The 10,963-nt window shown below is 43.4% G+C and overlaps 1 long non-coding RNA gene across 2 annotated transcripts in view; it reads left to right on the top strand.

Moving 5' to 3' along the window:
- The window catches only part of LOC103908186, a 14,675-nt gene extending 8,583 nt beyond the window's left edge, over positions 1-6,092 (top strand). Inside the window, exons 2-4 of one of the 2 annotated variants that reach the window (XR_658145.2) lie at positions 2,884-3,042; positions 4,366-4,548; positions 5,585-6,092. This is a non-coding gene — a long non-coding RNA (uncharacterized LOC103908186). Of the gene's footprint in view, positions 1-2,883; positions 3,043-4,365; positions 4,549-4,977; positions 5,217-5,584 lie in introns of those variants that run through there. The other variant, XR_658146.1, reaches the window with a different exon arrangement.
- Positions 6,093-10,963: the final 4,871 nt, after the last annotated feature.

Below are 10,963 nucleotides of genomic sequence, written 5' to 3'. Positions count from 1 at the left end.
AAAGGTTTCCCCCCCCCCCTTTTTTTTTTTTTAACTCTTCAGCGCTCAGCAGTTTAATTGGTATGCAGATGTTCCCCTTTATTGCTGGCAGAGGCCTCTGTCACTGTTCTGAAGGTACTCAGACATCAAGGCTGGTACAGTGGGCAGGAAGAAAGCCCCCCTGAAGGCTTTCAAGCTTTGTGGGAAATAATGATGTATGAGACAGGGATTCCTTTGGAACCTGAAGGGAACATGACAGACAGAATAATATGGGAGGAAAACATTGTCTTCACAATTGAGACTGATGGTCTCATCTTGTCTCCTTGTTATTGTTACCAACCAAGACTGAGATGAGCTTTCTTATGAAGAACTTCATTTCGTGGCAGGTTCTATATGTTGGACACACTGCGCTCAGTGGTAGCTTTCCATCCAAGGTACAGATATTGACAGGCTCTGAGGAACCCTTTGGGGTCGTGTTTTAGCTTAAAACCTAAAATTCCTTCCAGCATTGAGATGCATTTTGTCAGGAATGACAGTTGCAATTTGATAATCTTTTACCACTTTGCCTGCCTTTCTCAAACAGCTAGCTGGAGGGGAGAAACCCAGAGCTGTTGGGCACAGGAGTGTCAGCTTTATGAATCAGCTTTTCTCGCACTTTATTAATTTCACTTTCCAGTGGTTAGTGCATGTTTGCAAGAGGCAATTGATTTGTACGGATCTGTGTAGGATGGAGCAAAGCTGGAACTAAAGGAGGAGTGCAAGTTGACAGCAATGCAATAGCTCTAATTGACAGATACCAAAGGCACTATTTAAAGCAACTTTTCTTCTGCTGTTTAGGTTAAAAATGGCCCTCAATTTGTCCTCCGATTGCCATGTTCAAAAAGGTGTTTTCATGTATATTCATTTCAAATGGATTAGCTGAAATATCAAGTGCTCATTTTCTATACTTGTATTTTCAAGTTAGATGATTCAAAATGCTGTTGTGCAAGGTATAGGAAGATGGCTGTTTCTTAACTCCTCCAGAGTAAAAGCTGTCTTTCAGGGGACGCTTTGCACATGGGAGATTTGTGTTAGTATTTTCTGGCACCCACAGTTTCATCAGAAATGCATTTCAGCTAATGGGAGGCAGAAGGACTAATACACATGCTGCATCTTGTGGGTGCAAAAATGCAAATAGAAATTACACCCACCATGGAAAGGGCTAGGAAAATGTACCTTCCTGGATGTGAGCAGGGCAGGTTAGGAAACATCATCTTCCTTTTACAATTGGCTGTTACTCTTTACATTTCTGAAGAACTGGGATCTTGCTGTTAATCTTACAAAAATAGATGCTGTGGTGAAGCCTCAGGCATGAATAAAATTGGATGTTAATCTTAAAGCAGATTTTTTACAGCTATGCACTCAGAGCCAGTGAATCCAAATGATTTTGGAAACTCTGTTTGTTACTTATTTAGATCAAAATACCGTGGGGAAAGAGGTCAGTGGCACAGGTACATATTGTAACATTTGGGGCTCCTTAAAGTTGAGCAGATAAGCGCAGCAAACATTAAACATCTCTGGCTTGACACAAATAATAGGCAAAGCTGAAAAAAGCCTGCTGACAAGAGGAGTGGGTGTTGGTGGGTGACTTGCTGCAGTTTTAGAGCTGTTAAGTGTAGGTTTTTTAGCATTTTCATTATTTAAAAGTGGAGTGGTAGTTTCTTCACTCCCTCTGAAAAGTTACTAATTTACTCTGAAATACAGGGTAACCCACAATGATTTAACAGATTTGTAATGTTCTTTAGAGTGATTTCAAGTAAGACACCCTCCTTCTCTCCAAGCTTCCCACTGTCTCAGCTCTGCCCTTACTCCTTTCTTTGTGTACATCTGCACCGAAATGCAAAGCAGGGGCTGTCCCACGTGTGACTTTCATCTGTCTAGCTCCAGTGTCAACAGGTTGGGCGGCTTTGACCGCTGGTGCTCATGCAGGTTTGCCTCGTTCCCGGTATTCAGAAACAGAGGCTGATTTAGCTACGTTCAGATGTTGGGAATGGCATCATAGTGTGGAGTGGTTCAAAAGCTGCTGCTCTGCAGGTACTGCTGCAAGCAGACAGGCCTTCCTTAGAGTAGCCCTGACGTGCAGAGGCTGCCTTTCGCCTAGTGCGTGGAAAGTGCCTAGTGGAGCATGGCTGAGGACCGTGATTAAAGTCCCCAGGATGCTCCTGGAATACAAGCAATATTAAATAATCTGCACTCCTCTGTGACTGATTCAGAGAAGGCAGCTGAGTTGTGTTCCCAAGGGGCTGTCCAACGAGACAGGCAGCCGGCAGGGATGGGAGGTGGTCAGGGGATTTTCACCGGTTGTCAAGCTGAACAGGTCTCAGCTCTCTCATGCTCCAGCCCATTTGTGCCTACATATTGCTGTGCTGAATAACCATGCCTGTGGCAGGATGCTTAAGCCGGAGGCCCCTTGCATGAATAATATTTAAATTTGATGGAGCCTCGCTGAGAAGGAGCTGGCCTTGCATTTACTCAGAGAGGTCTCTGGTGGTTTGTGGTAAGGAATTGGGACCTGGGGCTGAAGCCACAACCTCCAGGACTTAACCACAGAATTTACACAATGGCCAAAGCTTGTCCATTTGCCTTCCCAGCTGAAGGTCTGTGTCACCGCACATCTGCTGCTTTTCTGTCTGCTCTTGTCATTGCTGTTTGAGGGAAGAATCTATTTTGTTCAATATAGCAATGTTGTCTAGCTTAGTTTAATTTTGTTAGCTGCTGCTGATTTGTTACTATTCAGTGCATCCATGGGTTTGTTTAGTATCAATAACCAAGGGTAGAAATACTTGAATGGAAAGCTAGATGGAAATGCTGAGACTCTGGAGGACTCCAGGGTTTCTTTTGATCTTCTTTGTTTCCCTGTTCTAGGAGGCCTGAAGAACACTTACCCATTTGTAACAGAAACTATTCACGACGCACGGGCCTGAAAGGTCACTGTCAGTTACTATTGCTTTTCTGGTGTCACTGGTATAGATCACGTCTTCTAGCAAACTTTAAGGAAGAAAGCTTTTGTTACAAGGAGAGACGGTAAGTTTGTGCACCCAACCTCTATTTGGAAGAGTATTTTGTTGTGAAACCTTTCTTCTTCTGGAGGCTTGAGCCAACTGCTTTTGATCTGGGAGCTTACAATGTGGGTAAGTGCGACCATATTAGTCTGGATAGATGTCACCCTCAGGGATTCGCACACATAACTCTCCTTGACTTGAACTGGAGAAGGGCCAGAGTTTGTTCACTTTCACTTTCTGTCACTGAGAAAAATTATTGCTGTTCTACAGAAGCTATAATTTCTTCCTTTCTTCCCAAGTAGATGATGACTAAAGAAGGCCTGAACTGAGTATAGATACTCTTATATTTACTTGAAATGAATGTAGCTCATAACTCTTATTTTAGCACCCATCTGGAACACTACTGTGAACAGATTTACAATGTCTGCCTGTTCCTTACCTTAGCATTCTGGCATTTATGCTCATTCTTGCACTGATATTTGGGAGTTTAATGAAGCCAAATGTCTGACAGGTGAGTAGGTAAAAAGTAGATACTTTCATATACAAACCTATTCCTTTTGTGTGCTCCATAATCTTTTAGTTCTTAAATCTTCTTTTAGTTCTTAAATATGGTTTTATTCTTCTGATACTAAGGGTCTCGGCACTGATTTTTCTTCTGGTATGTGTGTCATCAGCAGAGTTATTAGCTGCGTTCCAGTTGCGTGGTCCTTTGTTGCTGGACTGAAAAGATCTACTAACTTCAACCGTGTGTTTTTAGACTAGACACTTACAGAAAACCTTTACTGTGTTTATAGAAGAGCAGATTTAATCTGGAAGTCATTGAGGGAAACCAATAAAGAACTTCCTTGATGTGATTTTTGGAGTTACTCTGTGGAACTGAATTGCATGTTTTCAGGTATTGGACATAAGGGCACTTGAAAGCATAAAGAAGGTTAAGTGTAGATGATAATGAAAATGTTACCGGTATTTATAGGTCGGTCGATAATGTCAGTATATTAAAGTGATGTGAAATATCTCTTTGATTTCATGGACAGTGCCTTACTGTATATAGTTTACTGTTATAACACGGTCCTTGGTATACATTGATGATAAGTTTAACTTTTTATAAAGTTTGTTAGTAATCCAATTGCCTTGAAATGCCTTGTGAAAAGTATGTTTATTACAGAACACATACAGTTGCTATCTGCCTAGTGTTATCTCTGTTATAGAGACCTAAGCTAAGAAAACACATTTGGAAAAAACATGTGCCAAGCAGAGATGGTTGGGGGTTTTTTTTGTTAGACTTCCTGGAAACATTCATCAACAGTTGGAGATGTGGTCTTTCAACTATATTTTTTTCACCCAGATTATACGCAAATTGCAAGATTCTTCAAGTGTAAAGTCGTATGCCAGGAGTATGATATTAGCGTTTCTTTTAAGTAGAATAACTTTGGAATAAGTACCTTGTCCGGTGAATTGCCTTCCTTGTCATTCATCACTGCATATCATCTTTGTAGAACTGCAGTAACTGGAAGGAAGGAAAATACTGGTAAGTGTTTCTGTAATTGGAGCTGGGTTTGGCAGAGAGTTCTGTCTTTCTGGAAAAAAAAATGCTGGTTTTGGTTCTTTACTTTGCCATCTCCTTTTTGTGTTGTTGTGTATTGGAATAAAAGAATAAAGGTGAGCACTAGATGAGCTGTGAATTCCCTTTGGACCAGACTTTGGGAATCTCTGCTCTGACACACATTTCGGTGCTACTTTTTCTTGGGGGACATAATTCACAAAATATTAGAACATATTCTTCCAATAAGATTTTGCATAGTTTGATAAATGTTTGGATAAATTTCATACCGTCTTATCAAAGTAGACACAATAGTTCTTTCTTGAGGAACTGAGCTTAAATGAAACGCTCATTTATGTTGGTGGGATAATAATTAAAATGACAGATCCAAATCAGTGGTTTATTATTTTGTTGCAGGAGTAGGCTGAATCAAAGCCTCTGTCAACAATTAGAGCTGAAATACTGAATTAACATACCGAATAGTATCACATCAGGAGTATAGTCTTCTACTCGGGACAGTGTTGAGATGTACCTTGCTCATAGAAGCTCTGGAAACGTTGTGAGACTTGGACAAACACACCGCATTCTCGGACTGCAGGGATGTTGCTGCTCTCCGAGCACTGCACACTCTGAGTATGTTCTTGGCTGATGGAAATCTGCCCAGTATTGAGGGAGCTTGATGGTATGGGAGGCAGTCACAGCTGCTCTATTAGGATGGCTTAACACTTTCTTGTGGGCCAAGATACAGGCTCTGTTCTCTTTTGCACCTGCGAAACTGGTATAATATTAATTAGATTGTCATCAGGTTTCATTAGCGAAGCCCCATAAAACAAAAAAGGAATGGCTCTATAGTGATGCTAAAACTTGGTATGTTGTTTATATTAAGTGGGTGAGCAGAGATCAGTAGCCATGAAGACACTGCTTTTCCAGAAATATGAAATATTTATGTAAAATATCTAGGTAAAATCTGAACAGAAATTTGATTATTGCCTGCTAAAATGGTGACCTCTTCCCTTCTAAATAGGTTCAATTCTCTTCTTGATGAGACCCCTGCACCTTCACCCAGATTCCTCCCCGGGCAGCCATGGATCTGACCACCGAGGGAATCTGGCCCACTGAATTCCTTTTCTTTCTGTGCAGTTGAATGAAAAGTGTGTGTCTTTTGAAGAACAGTGACTGAAAGAAATATTGATGACTGCCAGGATATCTAGAGAAAAGGATAAGAAAATTACTCTACTACAACAGGGAAGACAAAGGAGCTTTGTTAACTCTTTCTTGTAGGTTGTATATATTAATAGTAACAACTAAAGTTTTGTATTTTTTCAGAGAAACACACAAGGCTTTGAATTGTATTGTTTTAATTGCAGCTAACTGAATGAATTAAGTGGAAAATCGCACACAGTACTTTGATTGTCTAACTCTCTATATGTGAAGCTTTGGGAACAGTTTGTTATTATAAAAGAACAGCACTAACAAGAACTCAGCCAACATGTAATTGCTAGGCTGAGGGGCAGTTTGGGGAAAGCTGTTGTTTATTTATAAATTATTAAATAAAAGCACATAATATGTGGATCATCTCTCACTGCCTCCACACTTCATACATTACTCATCTTCCTAAATTTCATGTTCTTCAGGACATTGCTTCTTATAACTGGTGCAGGCATCAAAACCACCCACATCCAGGAAAGAAGATGCCCATGCATTTGTTACGATGGCAGCTTTGGTTATGGGACTCATCTAAAAGCATGAGCCTTCAGTTCAAGGAAAGGACTCCTGACCAGACTTTTAAAGGTTGTTTTATGTGCCTAAAATACACATGAGCACCTGGGACTTTGTTCAGGTAGCCTAAACTCTGGCCAGTGTTTCCTACTGACTAGGTACCTTTGGAGATTTACAGCCATCCAATACCCTAAACAGAAGGACTTAAGAGCAATTTAGGTATTAAATTTAGCAGGATTCTCAAAAAACATTGGTTATATAATTCGCATCAGTTTCGGTAAGAATGATTGTCCCTTATGCTTCTCTCTGCACACTTAGTGCCTTACTACCTTGGGAAACGCAGCCACTTCACAAGACACAGAGAGGAGGTGGATGGTGGTTGGACTCACCAAGAAGGTGGAACGGTACTTCATCCTCAATGTTTTTGGCTACCAAATATCTATTCCAGCTCTCCTGGGGGATGGAGCTGCTATTCTTTCCTTCAGCATAGATTAGTGGGCTTTTTTCTAGGAGAGCAGAAGTAACTATTATTGTTGGCCCAGCTCTTCACAGCTGTACACCGTTTCCTCTCATTTCCAGGCAAGAGCCAATAAACTGAAATTATTAGGGATTAGCGCTCCAAGGCTTTCTAGCTGTGTGGGAAGAGCATTCTCCCCTCCACCTTTCCCTTGGCAGCTGAGGAGATGATTTCTGGGGACATGCACAGCCCAGGTTCCTTGCCTTGCTGCCCTTCTTGAGGAGCAGCAGTAGGTGCTGGTGGATGTGGCACTCGCGGTCAGGTACATAGGGCAACCAATAATAGTCTCTATTTCAGAGGACCCAGTTGCAAACCAGGTGTATTGACACATAAGCAGGTCCTCACGTGCCCACGTAACAAGGGGGTGGGTAATGTTCTGGCCTTGCAAGAGAGATACGTGTCCTACAGACTGAGAGCCCCTTGGCGTTCTGCAGCGGAGGGCCTGGGGATGGAAAGATGTGCCATCACCTGGGTAGCTGGCACTGCTGGACACATCTTTGGACTCACTGTGCTGCTATATACAGATGACGTTTGTGCTGTACAAACAAATCACGCTATTAAACCACTTAAACACTGTTTATGCAACTTTAAAATGGTGAAGGCTTAATTTTATGACTTCTTCTGCACGGTTGTTAAAAATTCTGTGTCCACACTGAAGTGATGTGAAGATTATATCGCTAATACTGGCTTACCAACCTAGCTGATGTGAGACTATGTTGCGCAGAAGGTGCTTGAGAGGCAGAACTGGGCAGAGTTTAGCTTTGCACAGCTCTTGCCAAGAGTTGCTTGGTATCCCTGTCACTGTTTTTTGAAGTCCAAAAATATTTTCCCCCAAATAACCTATTTTTCTGCAAGAGAACACAGCTGCATTTATGAAAGTTCTTGGCTTTTACAGTAAATCTGGTTTGTATAGTTTCCTCTCTATATGTATGTTGCCTGCATAATAACCAACAGTCATAATGAAAAGCACAGCTTTGTTACATGAGCTTTCAACAGTGGTTTTCAGTAATTTAGAAAATATTGGAGCTGCTTCCAACAAAGGAAAAAATCAAAACAAAGCAGCTTTGAAAATGTTGATATACTCGGGGAAATAAATCTTCATTTTTAACCCTGTTCTGTTATTCTCTCTCTGATACTAAAACCCATATAAAGCACTGTTGATTTCAACCAGCTCAACAGGAGATAGTGTAGGGCTTCCATCCTGCTCTGCCCTGCATTGTGGGGGGTAAATCTTGGAGCTGCTTCCAACAAAGGAAAAAATCAAAACAAAGCAGCTTTGAAAATGTTGATATACTCGGGGAAATAAATCTTCTTTTTTAACCCTGTTCTGTTATTCTCTCTCTGATACTAAAACATATAAAGCATGCTCTGCCCTGCATTGTGGGGGGGAAATCTTGGCTGTGGTCCCGTGCAACCTTTGGCTGGGGTTTATGCCCCAGCCTCTATTCAATGCTACGTGCACTGCAAAAGCTGTCCTCGCTGCGAGAAGTAACTCACCTTCACTGCACCTCTTTTTCCGGCAGGACGTGGGAAAGTTGCTGGATTAAATTCTCCTCGATCACGAGACTTCTTGTATTAGAGGCACTCAAACTATACGGCCGTTCAAACCCCTGTTGAGTTCACAGTATTTAAAGATAAGAGCACAGTATCGCCAAGAAATGTGTCTTGTTGAGGCTCACGAACAAATTTATCAAAAGAAGGAATCTTATTTTTGCCTGCAGCGGGTAGAGGGTGCATCTCAAAGCAGCCCAAAGTTAAAGATAGATATAGCGTCTGGTTCAGATCACGATATGAAGAAAGATTCAAGTTAATTAGTATTTATTCTTAGTGTATAGTTATTCCTTTTGGCTTGAGCTAACAGGCAGGAGTTGGAACCCCACAAGGTTGCTTCTCCTGGGACGAGAGATGAATGAGAGATGGTCTCGGTGCTGAAAATGTATTTAGGGATGGGAATGTCTCTAAGGAAGACTGGCCATTGCCCCTGGGCTCTGTCAGCTAGCAAGGAGGGTGCTCTGAGGGACGGCTCAGCGCAGGCAGGGAGGATCGGGTGTAGGCATGGACCGAGGCGTCCCAGAGGGCCATGGAGAAGGGGAGGTGTCCCAGGTCCCTCCTCGACCCAGTCCCCTCACACCTCCATGCCCACGTGACCGCCGCCTGCTGCCTGTTGCCCTTTCTGTGTGTTTTCTGCCGCAGGGAGCGGTTGCGCAAGGGCAAGCCGGCTGCTGGCCAGCTGCCAGCCTGTGGAGAAGGCGGCTTTGCAGAGCCCCTCCAAGACTTTCAATTCCCCTTTCTTGCCACTGTTTTCTGCAATGCCACATGGGCTCTACCAGCAACACCACCACAGCTTGAGTGCAGCCATTTATCTTAAATGGAGCTGTTTTTTTCCTGAGGTCTCCCCACTGCTCCTGCAGCTGGGAGGGGCCCACCTGCCGGAGACCTGGCTTGGGACCAGACCTTCACGTTTTTGCAGCTCCCATTTTTCATACATTTTTTTCGCCGTCGGTGTTCAGCTGGCGTTGAGATGTTCCTAGCAGGATCTCCTGTGTACTTGGGCAGAGTGCCCCTTTTCCAGTAACTGCACGGACTGTTTTATTCCCTCAGGTGCTTGCAGAGAAGTTAATTTCTATTTTGGGGGGAATTTTCTGGCTTTGCAGGTGCGCAGGTCCAGTGGCCCAGGGAAAGGCAGCCCCACGGTGGGCGGGCTCTGGGCCTCCTGCCCTGCAGCCATAGGGCAGCACCTCTCCTGCTCTGCAGCATGATTGGCGGGGTCCTCCCAGCAGGCGGGGCTGTTGGTATAAAAGGGCTGCGGATGTGGTACTCCTCTCCTGAGGGGCTGAGGAGATGGTGGTTGGTTTGTGGCTGCCTTTGGGCTGCTGTCAGGGCTCAGAGCATGGTGTGGATGCAGCCGTGGCCGGGCAGCCTTCGCCTTGAGGGTGCGGCTGCACAGGCACAGCTGGAGGCCAGGCAGTGTATGTAGATTTGTGACTCTCCCCTATGCTCCTTTCTGGAAACATTTGCTTTAAATTCTCAACAAAATCTAAGTTCAATTATCTTAATGTGCTTTTGGCTGTCCTCCTCCCCTGCCTGCGCTGTGGAGGAGCTGAGGAGGTGCTGGCCCCTCCTGGCCACCTCAGGCGGGCCGCTGAGATGAGGCTGAGTTTGAGGGCCTTACCAACATTTCTTTTTACAGGGACTTCACTGAGAAGATACTGGGTTGAATAGAGCTAAAATAGCATAAACTGTGTTTTTGAATGCAAGTTCACTTGCAGAGGGGTAGGAAAGGACTCCCAAACTTGCACATAAGCAAAACAGATGGTAATTCTGCTTCTGGAGAGACTACTGAGCAGTGAGCTCCAGCCTCAGAGCATGGTGCTATGCCTTGCAAAACTTTGGTATTGCTAGCTCCTCAGCAGTCTGCAGCAGCCAAGCAGGAGCCTCAGTGGACAAGACTCATTGCTTTTAGCACATGAAAATCCTAAGTTTAAACCAGACCACGTATAGTAAATGCTAAGAGCACCCATTTCAGGGATTCTTGTGCCATTATAAAGAAACTACTAAAAAAAGAAAAGCAGGATTATGCTTTGTTGCTCACTTAATTATGGAAGTCTTGTTATGTCCTGCTGTGGTGGTGATAAAGGCCTATTACCAAGGCTAAATCCAAATTAGATCAGGTGTTTTCCATGTCATTGTAGTCTTCTGTGTCAGCTGTTTTAGCAGTGCAGCAAAACATTTGGGACAAGCAGCCCATGAGAATTTGCCCATGTAGGTATGTAGATCCTCTGTTGACTTTGGCCACAACTTACTGTCAGCATGGCATCCTTATACTGCTCTTATGTATGTGAAGGTGTGGACAGATGGCCTTGGAGATTATTAAGCTGATTTAAAACTGGCTTTGTTTCCTCTCTTCCTGCTCCCTTCCCCGCTCTTTAATTAAATGACTGAAATGTGTGTTCAATAAATGCCTACAAATTGCCTCTGTCTTTTGTTTACCCCCAGAAAGAAGAGAACAGCACTCCTATTTGTTACCTGTGTGATGGGAATGTGAGGACAACTATGAATCCGCAGCAAACTCCAAGCTGTATGGCAGCTACAGGTAAGCTCAGAAATTAAACTGTTACTGTGGAAAGCACAAAGCTTGGAAGCAGCTTGCTCTTGCTCTTTGTGTTG

This window comes from Aptenodytes forsteri, unplaced genomic scaffold (assembly GCF_000699145.1).
Source record: "Aptenodytes forsteri isolate BGI_AS27 unplaced genomic scaffold, ASM69914v1 Scaffold349, whole genome shotgun sequence".
NCBI classification, from domain to species: domain Eukaryota; kingdom Metazoa; phylum Chordata; class Aves; order Sphenisciformes; family Spheniscidae; genus Aptenodytes; species Aptenodytes forsteri.
The sequence above is the reverse complement of the archived record's forward strand: the minus strand, read 5'-3'. Positions and strand labels throughout refer to the sequence as shown.